At 44.6% G+C, this 20,761-nt stretch overlaps 1 pseudogene; it reads left to right on the top strand.

Annotated features, from left to right (window-relative positions):
- Positions 1 to 20,761, top strand: part of LOC147121852 (procollagen galactosyltransferase 2-like) — a 156,940-nt pseudogene that overhangs the window by 100,963 nt on the left and 35,216 nt on the right.

Raw genomic sequence — 20,761 nt, 5'->3', positions numbered from 1 at the left:
AAGAACCGGGCAGCGTAGAGAAAATAAAACGAGGGGAAGGAAAAGTGAGACGCGCTGAAGCCACGGGTCACCGCCATTACCCTGTAGAATGCTAGGAGCAGCGTTGGCAGCAAGGGGAAGAAGGAAAAGCGCGGGAGGCGCCATTTTATTCCATTGGGGAAGAAGGAAAAGTGCGGGAGGCGCCATTTTAATCCATTGGGGGGAAGACGAAAAAGCGCGGGTGGCGCCATTTTAAACCACCCAAGATGCCGAAGAGTGGTGTAGTGGCGCTTCTTAGTTTCCAAACAGGCAGCCACTGAGCTGTGGGGCTGTTAACAACGAGTAGACGCGTGTCGAAATAAAACGTTCCCAAACGTAGCTTTGTCTTTTAAACTGTTTACTATAACACTTCACAAACGGAATTACAAAGCAAACACGTATAAACGAACATGGTCAAAAACTGTATTGCTCCAAACCTCACAACTTCTGCCTCCTTCAGCCACGTGGAGTTTAAACTGTAAAATGGCTGCATACCATGTGTGGCTTAGGGACTGTACCATTGTGGCAAGAATGAAGGGGGTGTCTCGGACTATACTACTGTAGCAAGAAAATAGGGGGTTTCTTAATACAATAAGTCAGTCAGGTAAATTAACTGTATTATGCTATTTAACCAATATTTTAAAGTATTTTCTTAAGCTTTTATGGCTCTTACAAGTGGCAGTATCACTGCTTTCGACAACGAGGTAGAAGACTGGACCACGTATGTGGAAAGAATTGAAGTGTACTGCAAGGCAAATGAGGTGGCCGATGGAAAGAAGGCGTCGGTATTATTAAATTTGATGGGCGCGAGAACGTACGGCCTATTGCGGAATTTAATTACCCCAGCTAAACCAATGGAGAAAAGTTTTGAAGAGTTTGTTAATATCTTACAGGAACACCTAAACCCTACACCGCTGCTGATAGCAGAAAGATTCAAGTTCCATAAAAGAAACCAGCGCAAAGATGAGAGCAATGCTGACTATCTTACGGAACGACGCAAGTTATCGAAGCACTGCCAGTTCGGAGCAGGACTGGCAGACACCTTAAGGGATAAGTTTGTCTGCGGGCTCCAGAGTGAAGGAACCCAGAAACGACTACTTTCGGAAAAGGACCTGACGCTAGAACAGGCTTTCAGCGTGGCAGTATCCTACGAAGCAGCAGCACGGGGAGCTGCGGAAATACAACAGAAACCACAAGAATACAGTGCTAACGAAATGGCATATAGAGCAGAAAAGTGCTATCGCTGCGGCAGAACAACCCATGATCAGAAGGACTGCTGGTTTAAGGACAAAATATGCAGGCAATGTGGGAAAATGGGATACATAGCCAGAGTCTGCAGGTCGGGAAAGAAAACCAACACTAAAAGAACTACTAAGGAAAAGTACAAGAAAGTAAAAAAAATGACAGACAGTAGTTCAGAAGATCAGAAGAGTGATAATGACTCCGGGAGCAGGAGACTAAGTTGTCTAAAGTTACACAACGTGATCGCAAAGGAGGATCGCCGAACCATTTGGGTCACCCTCATGATAGCAGGGTCCCAAGTAAAGATGGAATTGGACACAGGATCAGCCCTAACTGTCATGAATCAACGAGACTATGAGCGGCTATTCTCACACATATCCTTGAAGGACACGTCCATTGTATTGAAGACATACACGGGGCAAAAAGTCTACCCCAGAGGAAAAATAAGGGTGCCAGTTAAATACAATGGCAAGGAAACACAGAAACTGTATCTATATATACTACAAGATGGAGGACCACCATTATTGGGATGTGAATGGATCCGAAAAATACAATTGGATTGGCATTCTATTCAGGCGCTAACTATGACTGACAAAAAGGATGACGACGTCACACCTGGACGACTGTCAAAAATTCTAACTGACGCAAAAGAGGTGTTCCAACAAGGACTTGGGACTCTAAAAGGAGTAACGGCAATGATAAAAATCGAAGATAACGCAAACCCAAAATTTTTTAAGGCCAGACCGGTACTGTACGCGATCCGCCCAGCCGTTGAAGCAGAGCTGGAGAGTCTGGAGCGTTCGGGTGTGCTGTCCAAGGTGGGCTGGAGCGAGTGGGCCACACCCATTGTTCCTGTAATGAAGAAATCATTGAGCAGCACGCCTGGGGAGCCGAAGAAGGTTCGCATCTGTGGGGACTTCAAGGTAACTGTGAACCCAGTCCTGCACACAGTACAATATCCACTTCCACGGATAGAAGATATTTTCGCCTCACTATCTGGAGGGAAACGCTTTACAAAGATTGATCTGGCCCAAGCGTATCTATAAATGGAGGTGGAAGAAGCATCTAGGAAATACCTCACAATAAACACTCACAAAGGTCTTTACCAGTACAATCGACTGGTATTTGGGGTAGCATCAGCCCCGGCTATTTGACAGAGGGTGATGGAACAAGTCCTGCAAGGGATCCCGGGGACCCAGTGTTATTTGGACGACATCCTGGTTACGGACGAAAATGACAGTGAACACCTTGCCAACCTGGAGCAGGTGCTCACTAGATTACAAGAATATGGGCTACGAGCCAACCGCCCCAAATGCGAGTTCTTCAGGAGACAAATCTCGTATTGTGCCCACATGATTGATGAGGAAGGGTTGCATAAGTCCCCAGACAAGATTGAGGCAGTAGTCAAGGCTCCAGCACCGGAAAATGTGTCGCAACTGAGGTCGTTCCTTGGGTTGGTGAACTACTACCATAAGTTCTTGCCGAATTTATCTACAATTCTGCACCCACTGAACGCCCTGCTGCAAACTGGAGTAACATGGAAATGGAGTGATGAGTGTAAGCGTGCCTTTCAGAAATGTAAATGCCTAATCACTTCAAAAGAAGTATTGGCCCACTACAATCCAACACTACCGATTCGGTTGGCATGTGATGCGTCTCCCTACGGCATTGGAGCGGTGCTGTCACACAAATTCCTTGACGGTTCTGAGAGGCCAATAGCCATTGCGACGCGCTCGGTAACCTCAGCCGAGCGTAACTACGCCCAGATTGACAGGGAGGCCCTCAGCCTGGTGTGGGAGGTGAAGAAGTTCAATCACTATCTGCACGGGCAGAAATTCACCCTACTGACTGATCATCAGCCTCTGGTCTCCATTTTTAACCCAAAGAAGGGCGTTCCAGTGATGACAGCGCAACGGCTGCAAAGATGGTCACTTTTTCTACGGGCACATCAGTACGACATAGAGTACAAGGGTACAAAACAGCATGGAAACGCTGATGGGCTGTCGCGCCTACCGTTGCCTACGGTGGAGGAAGCACCTGCAGTGGACCCTGTTGAGATATTCCATTCGACCATAGTCGAATGTCTACCTGTTACAAACTCAAGTATAGAGAAGGAAACCCGAAATGACCCGACACTCTCTCGGGTCTATGATTTGACGGTGAAGGGATGGCCAGCACATGGCGACTCACTGTTGCCAGCATTCTCGCCAAGGAGAGAACAGCTGTCAGTGTGCCGGGGGACCTTGATGTGTGGATCCCGAGTGGTAATTCCACCCAAGTTGAGAGATAGAGTGCTCAATGAGCTTCATGAGGGTCATCTGGGAGGGGTAAAAATGAAGAGCCTAGCCAGGGCGTTTGTGTGGTGGCCGGGAATCGATAAAGAAATCGAGGATATTACCAAGAGATGCACAGGATGCCAGAAGGTCCAAAACGCTCCACCACAGGCCCCGCTACACCCATGGGAGTGGCCCTCATCTCCATGGCAACGGGTACACATTGATTTTGCTGGTCCATTTATGGACTCAATGTTTTTAATCGTCGTGGATGCACATTCGAAATGGCCAGAGGTCATCAAAATGTCCTCCACCACCACGGAGAAAACTATTGCAGTCCTACGGACCATCTTCACCAGGAATGGCTTGCCAGAACAGATTTGCTCCGACAATGGACCACAGTTTGTGTCCGAGGATTTCCGGAGGTTTCTGAGGAATAATGAGGTGAAACATTACACATCTGCCCCATATCATCCAGCCACAAATGGATTGGCTGAGAGGTTTGTTCAGACCTTTAAAAAGGCAATAAAGGCGATGTATAACGACAACATACCACTACAACACAAGGTGGATAATTTCTTGTTTGCTTGCCGGAATGCGACACATGCAGTCACCAACCAAGCTCCAGCCATAATGTTCTTCAACCGAAGGCTAAGATGTCGCCTGGATTTGCTCAAACCAAACATAAGACGAGATGTTGAGGATAAGCAATTCCAGCACATCAATGAGAAGCCAATGAGGAGCTTCAAGATAGGGCAACCAGTCTTGGCCCGCGACTACCGAACAGAAAAATGGCAGCCAAGAACGATATGCACACAGCAGGGACCACTAATGTACACAGTGGACGTTGGAGAGAGCATCGTGAGATGCCATGCTGCCCAGATTCCAGAGTCACAGGAACAAGCCAAACCCATACCACGAGCATGTGCACCTGGTAATGAACCCGAAGTACAGATTGCGTCTACCTCAGATCAGTGGTATTGGAAGCTGATGAACCAACCAATGACAATGAGCCAGAATCGACTCCGCCGCAAGAACAGGATACTCGAGAAAGGCGCTATCCAGTCAGGATCAGGAAGCCTCCTCAAAGACTGAACTTATAAATGATTATTTCAGTTGATGTATATAGTACAGAGAAAATTGTAATTGTAATTAGTTATTATTTAGTTGTTAAATGAATGTTATGTACTGTTTATCTAAAAGGGGAGGAATTGTTGTGTATGTACCTTTAAGAGAGAACTGATTTTATACTGCAGTACCGGCAGTGACCACACCTGTATATAAAGCCATAGCAGGCTTCTGTACTTTCAGTTTAAGCATACCCTCTGTTCAGTAAATACCTGTTATTATTGTTAAATCTGTGAGTTGTTCAAGTAATCAATACTCAGACTTAATCAGTAACAATAAAACAGGTCTTTACTGGTTGGAGGTAGGGACTATACGTAGGTCTTTACTTCATGCCCACAGGCGGGAACTGAGGGGAGATCAATACCCACAGTACTATTTATACCCCTATGGCCAGGAGTGGTACTGCGTATCACTACGCCCAACAAGTAGTGCAGTCCTGTCCATAGGTTCAAAGTAGCACACATATTACATACACAACATTCCTCCCTTCCTAGCTTTACAGTCATCTCCCCATTTAGCATAACGTAATAACATATATACATATATAACTTCAGGTTTACATAACAGAATAACATAGATACATAGATAACTTCATGTCAAAACAGATCACAGATTCAGTCTCTGCGGAAAACAGTTCACAGATTCAATCTCTGTGGTGGAGTCAGTTCACGTTGCTGGAGTGACTCATTCAATAGTCCTTCCATGGATTTAACAGTTTGAACTTCCGAACTGAATTGGCTCCGTTCGGAGGGACCACGTGTGTGATCTGGTAGAGGTAATAATGGTTCAGATGGGTCATCTTCTGTTTCGACTTTTCCTTTTCTGCTTCTTGGAGACTCTCTGGGCTCCACTGTCAGCTGCCAGCTGCATGCGCAGTTCCTCCTTCTCTCCCTCCTTTTTCCGTAGTAGAGCCACCTTCTCCCGATGTTCCGTAGACTTTCGGTGCTCCTCCATGATTTCTGTATGGTGGGAGTCGAAGTTACAAGTTGGGCAGGACAGGACATAGTAATATTCGGTGTCGTCCTGATCTAGGCCAGCGAGAGGGTCTTCTATTTCCTCCATACCCAGCTGGGCGTTAGCCAGCTTTTGTTCCAAGTCCAGACATCTTTCCTGAAGAGACTTCTTCATGCGTACCTCTTCATCCAGCTTTTTCTGGGCTTTCAGCAAGTCGTTTACTAATGACCTCATTTGAGATTTTACTACTTCAACTTCTTTTGGAGATTGATTGATCGGACTATTCAATCCCTCTACTGGAGCAGCTGTTTCAGCGGTCTGTTGTTCTACATTGACGTGAGTCAGCGTACTTTTGGCATCCAAGGGCTGCTCTGTTGCAGTCATCTCAGTCTGTGTTGCCACCTCAGCTCTTCCAATAACCTTTGAGAGCTCCGAACCCCTTTCGTTTGAATATTGAAGTTCGTGTTCAAGTTTTTCCCATTTCAGAGTCCTGTCCTTCAGCATATGCAGGAGTTGGCTGACCATTAACTCCTCTGACATCAGACGTTTTGTGTGCTCCTGCTCCATTTTCTCCATCAGCTGCTTCTGTTGTCTTTCCAGATTCTCCAACTCTATATCAAAGAACTCTTTCGTTGCATTCAACTCTTGCTCACAACGGCGAAGCATTTGTTCTAATTGCTGTTGTAGTTTGAAATGGAGTTGAGTTCGAGCCCAGTGTCCCTCAAAAATGTGCATATCAGTAGACTTGACAGACTCAGAATTCTCTGTTAAACTATGTTGTTGTTGCTCAGTGGAATTCTGTGCTGAAACTTTGTCTTTTGCACATGGGTTGGTCTTACCATCATCAGTTCTAGAGTCTGGGCTGATTATCTGCACCGAGTTCTCACTCTTTATGGCTTTTAGCGAATGCCAGTCCATATTTATGTTTCTAAACCACTCCCGGCCTAGTAGTGGTGGACCTCCCTCCGGTAGCACATATAAGTCCATTATTTGACTTCCTTCGCCCTTGTTGGCCACTGCAACCTTTATTGTCCCGATGGGGTACACTCTCTGCCCCGTGTAGGTTGTCAATATAATCTCCGTATCCTGTAGGGGAATATGTTGGAATAACCTTCTGTAATCTTTCTTATTCATGACCGACAATGCCGATCCAGTGTCCAATTCCATTTTTACTTGGACTCCTTCTATCTGAAGAGTAACCCAAATTGTCTGGAGGTCTGCACCCTTACCAACGTTGAGTACCCTTAAGCTAGCCAGTTCATTACAGCTTAAGCTAGCCAGTTCAATACTGCTTGCGTCTGAATCGGACTCCTGTTCGGCCACCTTGTGTACCTTTGCGTATTTCCCTTGCGGTGACTTCTTGTTGCTGGTCTTCTTCGCTGACCTGCATACTCTAGCTATATGTCCAAGCCTACCACAAGTTCTACATTCTTGGTTTTTAAACCAACACTGGTTCTGATCATGCGTTGTCTTTCCACAACGATAACATTTGCCAGAACTCACACCCAATTTGTGTGCACTGAGCTCCGGTGACCGTAGCTGCATTACTGCCGTGCCTCTCGCTGCGGCTTCGTGTGCTGCTGCCATAGTGACCGCCTTCTCAAGCGTCAGCTCATTCTCCTCGAGCAGTCGCTTTTGTGTATCCTGTTTAAATAAACCACACACAAATTTGTCTCGAAGTGCCTCTGTCAGTCCCGTTCCAAACTGGCAATATTTCGCTAATTTACGCAATTCCAGCAAATATTCAGCATTGCTTTCATGCTGTAGCTGCCTTCTGTCGTAAAATTTAAATTGTTCCGCTAGCATCAGCGGCGTGGGGTTTAGATGATCTTTCAGGACAGTGACAATCTCATCGAACGTCTTATCCGCCGGTTCATCTGGTGATAACAGGTGTTTCAATTGCCCGTATGTCTTCGCACCCATTAAATTTAATAATGTTAGTGCTTTATCAGCCTCATGAATTTTATTGGCCTTACAATAATTTTTAACTCGTTCAACATATATGGCCCAATCTTCGATGTCACTATCAAAGTTGCTAATATTCCCATGTTTAGGCATTGTAGTACTTTATCAGATTTGCAATTTCTCAGATTTTTTTTTTTTTACTGCTATCCAAGATGGCGGCTTCCCGCTCTTGCCGTCGTTCTCCGCCCACAAAATGGCGGTTTTCCCGCGCTTGGCGGTCTTCACCCGTCCCCCAACGCCGTCTCCCTTCAGCCCCCGAGTGCGGCCCTTATCTTCGCCGCGATCGCCCGAGTGCGGCCCTTATCAGCGGATGCGATCGCTGGATCGCGAAGCGGCTCTCGGCTCTTATCAGGAGATGCGATCGCTCTGTTGAAACGCCTCCCGCTCGAAGCGGCTCTCGCGCCCTATTCCTCCAGCTCCCCCAGCCCCGTTCGTGCGGCCAACGCGGTCGACTGCCTGTCGCGTCGCTGCCCGGCTCAGACAACGGCTTACCCACCACCAAGCTGGAGAAGAAGCTGACGGTCGCCGATGGAGGCTCCGAGGTCAGGATGTCTTCCAGTGGGGTGGAGAGGGTGGAAACCTCTCTGCAACGTCCTGGCTGTGGACGAAGCTGCCGTGGAGTGACTGCCGCAGGGTCCGAATCAGACTCGTCGCCAGTGTTAAATCTGTGAGTTGTTCAAGTAATCAATACTCAGACTTAATCAGTAACAATAAAACAGGTCTTTACTGGTTGGAGGTAGGGACTATACGTAGGTCTTTACTTCATGCCCACAGGCGGGAATTGAGGGGAGATCAGTACCCACAGTACTATTTATACCCCTATGGCCAGGAGTGGTACTGCGTATCACTACGCCCAACAAGTAGTGCAGTCCTGTCCATAGGTTCAAAGTAGCACACATATTACATACACAACAATTATTGTTCTCCTGCAGTCCGTGTGTTATTGCTACGCGGACACTACACTATTTGACTCACATCGTGGGAGAGTGACATTGAGAATGATTTTAGCTTGGCAAAATCGGCGTTAACGGGACAGTAACGGTCTCGGAAATGGGCTCCTTGGACTATTCCGCGATGGTGGTATCAGAGCCAATTCTGTCTCTACCCTCAACCAGTTAGCCACACATGAGCACTTTCAACAGTGGTCACTGTGCACAGCAAGCCTGAACCCTGCCACTTTTTCGACTTTGCCGCTTGGGGCTGCTGGGACCAATTGTAGCACTCACACCCACAATGAGGTTGGTTAACTCAGTAGAAAACTGGGACCAAACGCGGGGGCTTCTTGATCTGAATAGTGCAGTACCACCTCATACCTTGTACTCACTGAGCTACTGGGGGTAAAATTGTGGCTTATCAACTTTATATTTACTGAGGAACCTTTGACCCTTTGCTGTTAGCTTGGTCGTTAGGAATTTGCTATGGGCTGGAAGATTTAGCAGCAAATATACTTTTTATCTCCGCCTCAGAGGCTGCAAATAAATAATTCAAAATGTAGCAAACAAACACCAGAGAAGCTCAGATTTCACATTTATAGCGGCTTTTAGCACATTTAGTAATTACTGCTGATTAATGAGGTGGCAGCGTTTAAAGTGTACGTTTGTGACCATGCTTTCACACCAGGTTTCCTCCAGGCTGTATTTGAATGCCTTTTGGTTTTTTTCATACCAATTTTCTCTGCTCCACTCTGACCTTGAACGCATTGACGCCTCAGGTATGGTTCCTTGGGTTTCCCTCTGGTGCCTTGTTGAAATGGTCATTATTCTTGTGTGAGCCTTGACAGTGGGTTTCGATAGACTATTTGACCTTTGGCTGTGCTGAAATATATTTGACCATGGCGGGGCGCAGTACAGCCAAGCAATGATTGTTAATAAAGTACCGTGGGATACGTTTGGTCACAAGTTGAGTTTTCCTATTTGTCGCGTAATCACCCGGAGGGGGAACTGGGAATGTTTCTGTGGAGTAAGGGCCATGTAAGGATCATGGACTTTTCCTGCAAGTAAAAATAATTGTTTGTAACGACAAACATGACATTCTCGAGCTCCCTGGTTTGCTTGAACTGCTTCATTCTGCCAAATTTTCATTTCAATATTTACCCATGCAAAATTTATATTTGAATAGGAAGCCCATTTTTGATTTGGAGGCGTCCTGCTTGGCTGGATGGGGGAGGTGATGGTGGAGGGAGGGAGGAGGCCTGTAGCTGTCCTAGTGGCACTGTGCTCAGTACCATCCCCATTGGCATGAATAAAACAGGACACGATTGAGCTCCTAAGGACTGGCTCTAATGCATGTCATTGGAAGGTTGTAGAAAACTAACCCAACAGACCTACTCACCGATTGAATGGGTAAACGATGCCAGTAGGACTGGCGTGATACGGGGTTTTTTTTCTTGGTTTATTGAAATAGTGGTAGTTTGTACTGTAAATATTATTGATTTATTTGTAAAAATTTATCTTTGCATTTATATTGTTAACCATAAAGCTGGTTTTTAAGGCTTTATTCTTTTGTTATTGTGGTCAATGGATATAATGGATTTACTTTGTAATTGATGAGTTGTATAAGTACTGTTGTACTTGAATAAAGAATTTAAAAAAACAGTAAATGTGGAAAAAAAAACAGACCTACTCACACCCACCACAAAGGGCCACACTGCAGTCTATTTCTGATCATTTGAAGCCTTTGTTCTTTTGGTACAAAAAAAACATTTGAATTAAGCAAAGTGAGAATTTACTGAATTACATAGAATTTACAGCACAGAAACAGGCCATTTGACCCAACTGGTCTATGCCGGTGTTTACGCTCCACATGAGCCTCCTCATCTTCTTCATTTAACCCCATCTGCATATCCTTCTACTTGTTTCTCCCTCATGTACTTGTCCAGCTTCCCCTTAAATGCATCTATGCTATTTGCCTCAACTACTCCTTGTGGTAGCAAATTCCTTATTATAACCACTCTCTGGGTAAAGAAGTTTCTCCTGAATGCTTTATTGTATTTATTAGTGACTATCTTATATTTATGGCCCCTAGTTTTGGACATCCCCACAAGTGGAATTATCAGATAAGTTAAATTAAGCAACTTTGAATTAAGACTGTAGACTGCAATTGGTCAAGTATATGGAAGTGAAGCTGCTGATTACTTTTGTTTCAAGCACTTCTACCTGTTTATTCCTACTCTAGATGTGATTAACTCCCTCTCTCTGAGGAACATTGCAGGATTCCTAGATAAGCTACAATGACCATTTCAACAAATTGTCCCCAATCAAAGCGGAAGTGCTTTTACCAGTCTCAGCCACATAATGTTGAGAGATTTGCCCCACAGGCATGGACAGCATACATGGCAACCTAATGAATATGGACATTCTAATGAATGGCTTCAAAAATGCTTACACAGCCCCAGAAAGGTTGACAATGCAAAAGAAAAACAACATACAACTGGAAAGCAGCTCTGAATCAGAACTGTGATCAAGGCTGCTGTTTCGAGGCAACTGAATAAGTAAAATTCCTTTTTTATTCCATTGGATTTCAATGGCATATGGCATGCGAAAATAAATAGTTACAATGGGAGTGCAGTGGGACATGAACTTGTCAGTCATTTTTTGAAGGGGGAAGTGAGCTCTAATGGTGCAACATTTATCTCTGGATTTTGTGCGACAATTTGTTTTGGGTACATTTTCCAGTCCCCTCAAAAGCTTTTTAACATGTTTCTGCACGTTTTTTTTTGGTTACGCCAGTGAGCCCCTCCCCCCATCTCCCTGCAGGATATACAGTTGGCGACCTAAAGCAAAGGGTAGGCAGAGAACACAGCAAGGTCACACACACAGAAAATGAACCAGTGACCAGTTAATCTGTTCTTGGTGGTGAGGTGGGAGGGAGGACTGTTGATCCGAAAGCAGCTGATCTTTCGGGAGCCAGCACGAACAGGGGCTTGTAACATGGACATCTTCACAAAATGTAGCAGACTGGCATTTATGCTAACTGGGGGAAGGTGCGAAGTGAAAATAAAAAGTATGATTAAAAATGAAGGAACTGAAGGAAAAATTCCCCCAGTATGGATTAGATGTATATTGATCTGTACAGAACAGCGACCTCAGATCAATACCCCTAAAGAATATGCTGTGGAAGTCTGCATACCATCAACAGAACTTACATTTATGTAGCATGCTTCGTGACCTCAGGACATTCCAAAACATTTTTCAACCAATGAAGTACTTTTGAAGTGTAGTCACTGTTTAATGTAGGAAACGCGGCAGCCAATTTGCGCACAGCAAGGTCCCACAAACAGCAATGTGATAATGACCGGATCATCTGTTTTGCTTTGTGATGTCATCAGACCCACCCTTTCCTGCCTTATATACTGTCATTAGAATTTCTTTATAAAGAGGTAGTGCTTATATCACAGTCATGAATCTTTAAGTATGAACATGTCAGGTGTCATCAGCGCAATGTTCATTTTCATTTGAGGTCTGAGCTGACAGCAGCTGGCAATACAAATGGAATGAAATCACCCAGTAAAATATTTTGTATATATATTTTACTGGGTTTGTATATATTATGTACTCCGACCAAACCACATCCCAGGGTTGAGAGAGCTTTGATAAATCATTCATCCATCATTTCAATTCATCTGCCTTCTAACACGCTATGTGTCCTCTTATATTCAGCTCATTTCCTGAATTGTATTCTTTGTAACACAAGATGCACTGTGCAATGCCAAGGCACTGATTACACCATGGTTCATATCATGTTTCTGAATCAATTAAGCATGTTTATGACACAACTAGATTAACTTGTTTCCATGCTGTCATTTCCACATATATCCATTATTCTTTATAATGTGTCCAAGTTATGTTATTAACTCAAACTTGCAGTGAAACAAATCTCAATTCTATCACCTGTTCAAATCATGAAGTGCAATGCAACATCTGGCCAAGTCACGTGATTCGATGACATAATGTTCATCTGTCCATCACTGTTGCCCAAGGTGTCCCCATTGGCATAAAAATAGGGGAAACTGTCAACCAAGATAAATAAGTTTGTATATATTATGTACTCTGAGCAAACCACATCCCAGGGTTGAGAGAGCTTTGATAAATCATTCATCCATCATTTCAATTCATCTGCCTTCTAACACGCTATGTGTCCTCTTATATTCAGCTCATTTCCTGAATTGTATTCTTCGTGAACTGCCACAGTTATATTCAGTTTTCAAGTCATAAAGAATCACCAATCATTAAAAAAGGATATGCTGAGTTTGCTTGGTAATATTGACATTATATAAACCACAGTTAAATATGCGCGCTGTTAACGGTATCTTTGTTTTCCAGTTGACCATCCTCCCATGGAGCCTTCCATACAAGTTTCTGTACCTCCCAAACACCCAGACAAGATGGGATTTGATGAGGTGAGAGAAAGGGCAGAAATAACTACTGAACTATGAAAGACAATGAAGAGAGTTAGCCTGAAGACTATCAGTATTTTTTAAATGATTTTTGCTGTGCCAAACCAGAATCTAATCAGTAGAATTTGTGTTCTAATCAGGTACAATGTTTCAACAAGCACAGGCTTTTGTTTAGAATTAAATCAGCAAACAGATTATTCCACAAGGATAATAATCTTCCAGGGTGTAATGGGATCTCAATTTTTACTTTCCATTGTATTGATTAAACCCCATCATCCACTATTGATTTAGCTACAGAAATGTAGTTACAATAGCATAAAAGACAACATTGACATAAGTGGGATGTTTTATATTACATTCAATTGTCAAGCTTGTTTATAAGAAGGGAAGGCCATCATTAAAACATTGACATTGGAGCAGTAATGAACATGTTGATATCCATTATTAGGTAATAAAGTTATGCTGGGATCAATTTAACTTTAACATGTCCTAGAGTCCAATGGCCAGGAAAAGGGTAGTTCAGTGGAATTGCTTGACAGAGACTTGCTATTTATTTGGAAAGGGCTAGAATATGACTTAAACAAACTTTGAGAAGGTTTGAGAATCATTGCTTACGGATTTCTCTCTCTCTAAGTGGTCCAGCTCCTTGCTGGGGTGAAGCTTTGTGAGATTCCTTCCAGCTAATCCTGCACTTCAGTTTGGTTGCTTCTCTAGTTATGGCTTTTTTTCCTCTACAACTGCCTTTTTGAAACACTATGATCATTACGATGCAAATAATTAATATAGTGCTATTAGGCCCTTGATTGTATTGCAAGCTTGAAATTAGTTTAATAAATTTTATAATAAAATCACTCCATTAATTTTAAAAGGCCTGATTAATGAGCTGGTTAATTAATGACGACAGCCTGAGTTGTTTGCTTAACAGCAGTTAATTCAGATTATATCTGAAGTAGTCCTGAGCTCACTGTGTAAATGTACTGGCTGATGAAACATTTTTTCTCTCACTGCCATCTGATCTAGCTGGTGATATCGTCTCCATAAAGTCCGTATATGTGAAAGTCTAGCACATCAGTCACAATTGAAAGTGTCATGCATGCAGTACTTGTGAAACACTCGCACTTAATTGCTTCTGACGTAAACAACAACAAATGGTGGCGAGACGAGGAACGTACCAAAGAACAAGTAGCATCTTAAAACAGGTGTAAAAAAAGAGTCAAAGTAATTTCCTGCTGGTCTCTCCTGACCTGAATACTGGCCCTCCCCCATGGAAAGGAGCTGGGGATTTACAGGCAGCTTGCCAATTTACAACCTTTTCTCAATGAAGGCCGCTCTTTACCTCAGGATGTGCCTCTTTACAACAGTTAGGCTCTATGGCCTTAAAGGGGCGGCCTGGTTAAATCCTATCTTCCCAGCCACTACCAAGTGGTGTTAGTGCAACCCAGGGCAACCTGCCCTCTGACCTGCTCTTTCACCCTGGCAATTCCCACAACAGTATGACTGAGATGGGAAAGCATGGTACAGGGAGAACTGCAGGTGGATACCCACATCCTACCAGCATTCTGCAGCACAACACCTGGGAGCTTCAACACACTGTACCACTCACCGCTTTCCTTATGGGAATCACGTATATTCACGTATCTGGCCCAATTGAAGCCATTGCCTACCATGGTCCTGATGGGGAGCTGTCTATGCTCTGTGCATTCTATTCACCTGAATGAGCTTCCACGGGTCACAATTGGATGCCTCATATATGACATTGAGCTTAGGAAATTGGACACACACCCTCTGATCCGCTATTCCCACCCCATGGCCTATCATCCCTGGGACCTTGGCTCAGAGATCAAGCTTGCCATATGTGATCCTTCCTGGCTCAGGATAAAATTGGGCATCACCAGCAACAAAATGAATAGCATGTCGAACTAATTTCCAAAGCTTCTGTATAGTAAACTTGCTTGCAGTTGCATACATTACATACACCTTCCCACATCCAACCGCAAACAATTGTCACGCTAGAGAATTTACTGGGTCGGTCGACAGAGTAGTGCGATAATCCCATTAACTATCTATTGCACTTCTTACTTAATGTTTTGGTTTTACAAAATCTAAATTTAATAAGAAGGAAATTGTATTGCCACACTTTACATAGCAGGAGGCACCTTCAGCTGCCCTAAGCCCTAAGTTCTAGAATCCTCTCCCTAAACCTCAGACTTTCTACCTCTCTCTCCTTTTGAGATGCTCCTTAAAACCTACCTCTTTGACCAAGCTTTTGATCACCTGTCCTGATATCGCCTTATGTATCTCGGTGTCAAATTTTATTTGGTGAAGCGCCATGGGACATTTTACTATGCTATATAAATGCAAGTTGTTGTTGAGGGGTAAGATAAAATGTTTCTCTGGCATCCAGTGGCACAAGCTTAGCCCATTTTTTCAATTTGGTTATTACTGTTTTTATGGAGAACAGGCTGACGTGAAAACTCTTCAGTGAGCTGAGAGCCCCACCACTCTGCGTTGTATCACCACCCGATATGGTCAGGGATCAGTGTTATCCAAGATAACCACTGAATGGGTCCTAGCTGTACAATTCACAAGTACCATAAACCACCACCACTTGATAGGTATTCTCTTCAGAAAACGTGCTTGATTAAGAAAAAAAAGAAAGACTTTCCCGACCTCAGGATGTCCCAAAATGCTTTATAGCCAATGAATTACCTTTGTAGTGTCGTCACTGTTGTAATAATAGGGAAATACGGCACCCAATTTGCACACAGCAAGATCCCACCAACAGCAATGAGATAATGACCAGATAATTTGTTTTTGATGATGTTGGTTGAGAGATAAATATTGACCAGGACACCGGGGAGAACTCTCCTGCTCTTCTTTGAGTATTGCAATGGGATCTGCTACACCCACCTAAGAATTTTTTTAAATTAATCTTTACTTAATTCTTTGCCAATAAATGGATAAACGCACAAGTGTGAATGTTATGAGAACTGTGGAGTTAGTCAGGAGGTATTGACCCACAATCAGTTTCTAAAAGGATGGTTCTAAAAATACGCACAGCAAATATTAGATGCAGATGGTTTACTTGTCCCTTCTTTTAAGAAAAAAGTTCCCAGTGTGGCTTGTTGGAGACATAAACCACCAGTGGTATATAAAAACACATGTAAACTGAGAGGAATGTTGAAAATAGTGTGCAATTGTTGCCAGGTCATTAGTGGTAATCAGTTATTTTGAACTTGTGTTTAGATCTTCATGATAAATCTCAAGCGTAGAACAGACAGGAGGGAACGAATGCTCCGCACACTTTACGAACAGGATATTGAAGTCAAGGTAGCAGATGCTGTGGATGGGAAGTAAGTACTGATCCTGAAGAAAAGAAAATATATACATTAACCCCATTAAGATCCTGTTTACACATCAGACACATATTGGGGGCGATTTTCTCACTGGAGGCGAGATGGAGGCAGGTTTCGGTTTGGGTGGGTTTGAAACCTGCCTCTACTGATAGTTTTCAAAAAATTGCGATTTTTCCCATGATTGGCCACTTGATTTCAGAGGTGTTGGATGCCCTTGGTCAATTAGTGTTTTGGGACTGAAACTCGCCTCTGCTGACATCACTTTTCCAGTCTGATTTTATGGCTTCTTGCTGCCTTGGCTCACTCCACAGGATTTCGGCCTATGCTGCATCACCTGCAACATATTCTGAGAAACTACTATGTCCAAATCCAAGGCAAGGGCCTCCCCGAGGCTCTCGGATGAGGCGCTGCAAATGTTGTTTGAGTGGGTGACAGCTAGCATGGAGGTGCTCTTCCACTCATCTGGGAGGAAGAGGCCTGCCAAAGAAACCAAGGCTGTGTGGGTACAGCTGGCAAGGGATATAACCTCCAGATCTGTTTGCAGATTGGGAGAATGTTTCTGTGTATTGATGAAGTGCCATCCCTGTTGGAAAGCATTAAAATGATTTGATGCCAAAATGTTGGCGTTATGGCATCTGTTCTTTCACCTTAGGCAGTTCCACATTGCGGCCTCCGCCACACTTGCGTTGTCAGGTTGGTGGCCAGAGTGAAAGGAGGCCAGAAAGTCATGCCCATTGTCAATGATGTCCTAGGCTGGAGCCAAGGACATGTGCCAACTTGGGCAACCTATGCAAATCTGGCCATGATAAGTGCATCCTGGGCAGCCATGTGCTCGCGTGCTGCCGCTGCTGCTGGTCGATACACCGGCGCTCTGACCTCCTCCTGCTCCTCCTCCTGCTCCTCCTCCAGATCCTCCTCCTCAGCCTCCTCCTCCTCATCTTCATCTGAGGTCCATGGAGAAAGAAAACAAATGGTTTCCATGCTGCTTGCAGATGCCTACGCGGGGAAGCGCTCATTGCAAGCGGGGAGAGGGTCTTCCAAGGAAGTCCCACTGTTGATAGATTCAAGCTGCAGCACCTCTGACTTCGGAAGGCCTTCTAAAAGTGCTGAAAGGCCTTTTAAAGCAAAGTTCTGGCATCTGCAAGTAATCCTTGATGAAATAAACAATATATTGTTGGACCTGCAGCTGTGAGGAGACCACCCACGAGCTAAACCTGGCGGGGTTTAGGAGGGTCGTGGAACACGCCGAAATGCTCGAAAAATCACAAGGGCCTCTCAAAATAGGCTTAGAGAGGCCCTTAACAAGCATTTAATGATGCTAACTCACGCTATGGCCAGCTGGAGGCGGGACCGTTTCCCGACCTCCAAAACCGGCACAGGCAAAATCCCGCGGAGGCGAGTTGGAGGCGGGTTCCGAACCCGCCCTCATTGTTTCTGATTTTCCCGCCTTTCCCACCTCCAAACCCGCCTCCTCCGACGTCAGAAAATCGCCCCCATGACTTTTCTTCAGTGTATATTGCTTTTGGCATAATTTTATTTATTGGAAAAAATCAGGGCAAAAAATTCTGACATCTTTTCCACTGACTTGGGTTGCCATCTTTCACCATTTCGATGGGTGCTAATGGGGCCCGGTTGCTTAAATGGATTGGCTTCCCACTGAAGCCCATGCATCTCATGGGCTACCTGCCCAGGAGTTAAAATTCTCCCTTAAAGCTTCTATTATTATTACATATAAAGTGAACGCATTTGACTTTGTGGTAGTAATTTTAAATCCCTGCAGCAGTGTGCAAATAAATATGTTAAGTTACTGCTTATTTTTTGGGTAATGATTTATCCAGCACCCATATTTTCCCATTTATTCTAGTACCAGCACAGGGTCCCAGGGACAAGTAGAGGGAAAAAAAGGGAATTCTAGCCAGGAAATAAAATGCAATGACCCAAACCAGCTGGAATGAGGATAGAAAGAGATTACTGGAGAATCGATAGAAAAGACACCGAGGTTGTGAACAGTCAGGTTCAGGTTATGACCAGCTCGGAATGCGGATGAAATAAGAGACTATGGTGCTGAGCTTTTAATAGGAACCCAACAGAACGGCTTTGGTCTTGCCAATGTTGCGATGAATTAATATTGGACCAGAAGGCATGAGGTTTATGCTACAACCAGTATGCATCACTAGCAGCTCAGGACAGGTTTTCAAACAGTGCCATCAAACAGTATGGTAATATAAGATTGACACACCTAAGTTGCAAACCTTGCATTGGATCTGATGCAGTAGGACTGGGGCATGACACTGACAGGAAAAACTGCAGGTACCGTTTCCATTGTAGGTCATTCCACGCCATGAAGGGTTGCACTCCATATTGGGTCTTAAAAGAAACATGGTATAATAATGTGACACATGTTTTGTACTGACAGAGCCCTCAACTCAGGCCACCTGAAAGCACTTAACATTGAAATGTTGCCAGGGTACCATGACCCATACTCAGGAAGAATACTGACGCGGGGAGAAATAGGCTGCTTCCTGAGCCATTATTACATCTGGAAAGAGGTAAGAAGATTGATCCTAATGTACATATTCCCGTATTTTAGGTGTTTGTGGATATGTTGTCACACAACGTGTATTTATCTAGCTCCAAAGATTCCATTAGAACTCCCAATGCTTCAGAATGGTCCATCACTTGAGGTAAATGCTTCTGAATATTTTATATTGCCCGGTGTGGAGACATGGGTGATTTTACCAATGGGGAGCTTTTGGAGGCGGGACTCCCACTTGTCAGGTTTCAGTCCCGCCTCCATCAACTTCTGGCCAACCCACGCTATTTTCCCTTGATTGACCTTGTTAAGCCCACCCAGCGGGTTTAGCAAGCTAATTAAAGGAAAGCCAGTTGCAGAGAACTTCAACGTATGACATTTCATCTGTCAAATATTTTTGACAGATGAATTGTCATCGTTTGACAGCTCTGTGAAGCTGTCAAACGTTGACATTCTCTGTAGTTTGATAGGGCTTAAATTCAAGACCTCATCAAACAGCTTTCTTTTGCAGAAATGAGATGGTTGTTGCATTGGAGAATGCAACGGCCATCTGTCATCTCTACCGCGGAGGTGCGAGACTCGCCGCATACTCACCAACTGAAGCCTGAAGGAAGAAACAAAGTTAAGTACACTTTTACTAACACTTTGCACTTACCTCAGATACTCACCTCTCCACTCTTGCACTCATCACTTACCTTCACAGCGCACTTTTGCGCCTCCCCCTCCCCGACCCCCGCAGACCCAGTGCTCGCCTCGGTGACTCTGGCAGGTTTTGGAGCCTTCGGGAAGCCCACACTTGTGAGGGCAAAAAGGGGATAATCCTATTTTCTGCCTGTTAACTACCTGTTAACTTGCAGTTAATAGGCTTTAATCCCTTCCTGCCTCCAAGGAGACGGGACGCGGCGCGGGACGGCTACCCACCTCCTAGGAAAATGGCATGGAGGCGGGTTGGGCACCCGCCCCCAAATTCTGCCATTTTCCCAGCAGTCTCGCCTCCATATCCGCCTCCCCAGGGCTGGCAAGATCGCGCCCATTATAGATTCAGAAACAAAAACTTTGCTTAGTGTTTGTTTCGTTGAGAGTGAGCCTCGCACTTTTTTATGAAGAGTGTTCCCCCTCTCCTCTCTTGGGCCTGCAATGCCATCTCTGACAGAGATAGGGATCTGTCCTACTCAGATTATAATATTTCAGTTACGTAGGCAATCCGCACTATATGCAGTATGGCCCAGGGTAAAAAAAGGGTCGATTGTTAGCCCTGAGGCGTGCTGCATCCCATTCACTACTTTGCAGGAAGTTGAATTTTGGTTGGCAAGAGGCATGGGCCTGCTCAGGGAATCTGCCCCTTGAGGTGAGCCCGAGTGAAGAGTTTTGGGAGAACGGCCCGAACTGTAACATCATCAGAGGCTGAGTGGGCCTGGTCACTGACCCGGTGTAATCCTCTGCCAGCATCTCTCTGAAATTGGATGCTTAGAAAATGTACAAGGCTGCCGTGGGGAATAGCTAATCGCTGATCCTCCCTATTACCTCTGGGAGGAATAGGGGGCTTCTGCTTGAGGGCTCGCCCCTGGCGGCAGAGCCTAGATAAGGATCTTACTAGGTGCGGGATCATAGGCATGAATGCACGTCCCAGCAATCCATGGATTAACCTGTTCTTCCTCCAGCACAATGCTGTAAGTGTTCACCAATCTTTTGAGTGGCAGCCTTTCTCCCTGTTGTGGCACAGATTGTAACTTTACAGCAGTAATGTGCATATCAAGGGTCAAGCGTTTATTCACCTTGTAAAACTGACCAACATACGAGGCTATTCGATAGCACGACCTGTCTGTACAGCTCAGCAGTGCGACACAGACCTCTGTACATAACCCATTGTGAAAGCTTTTGGATCAACCGAAAAATG

This window comes from Somniosus microcephalus, chromosome 3 (genome assembly GCF_052327205.1).
Source record: "Somniosus microcephalus isolate GS21.2 chromosome 3, FLI_Smic_1.0, whole genome shotgun sequence".
NCBI classification, from domain to species: Eukaryota; Metazoa; Chordata; class Chondrichthyes; order Squaliformes; family Somniosidae; genus Somniosus; species Somniosus microcephalus.
Note: the sequence above shows the minus strand (reverse complement) of the source record. Positions and strands in the feature narration are given on the sequence as shown.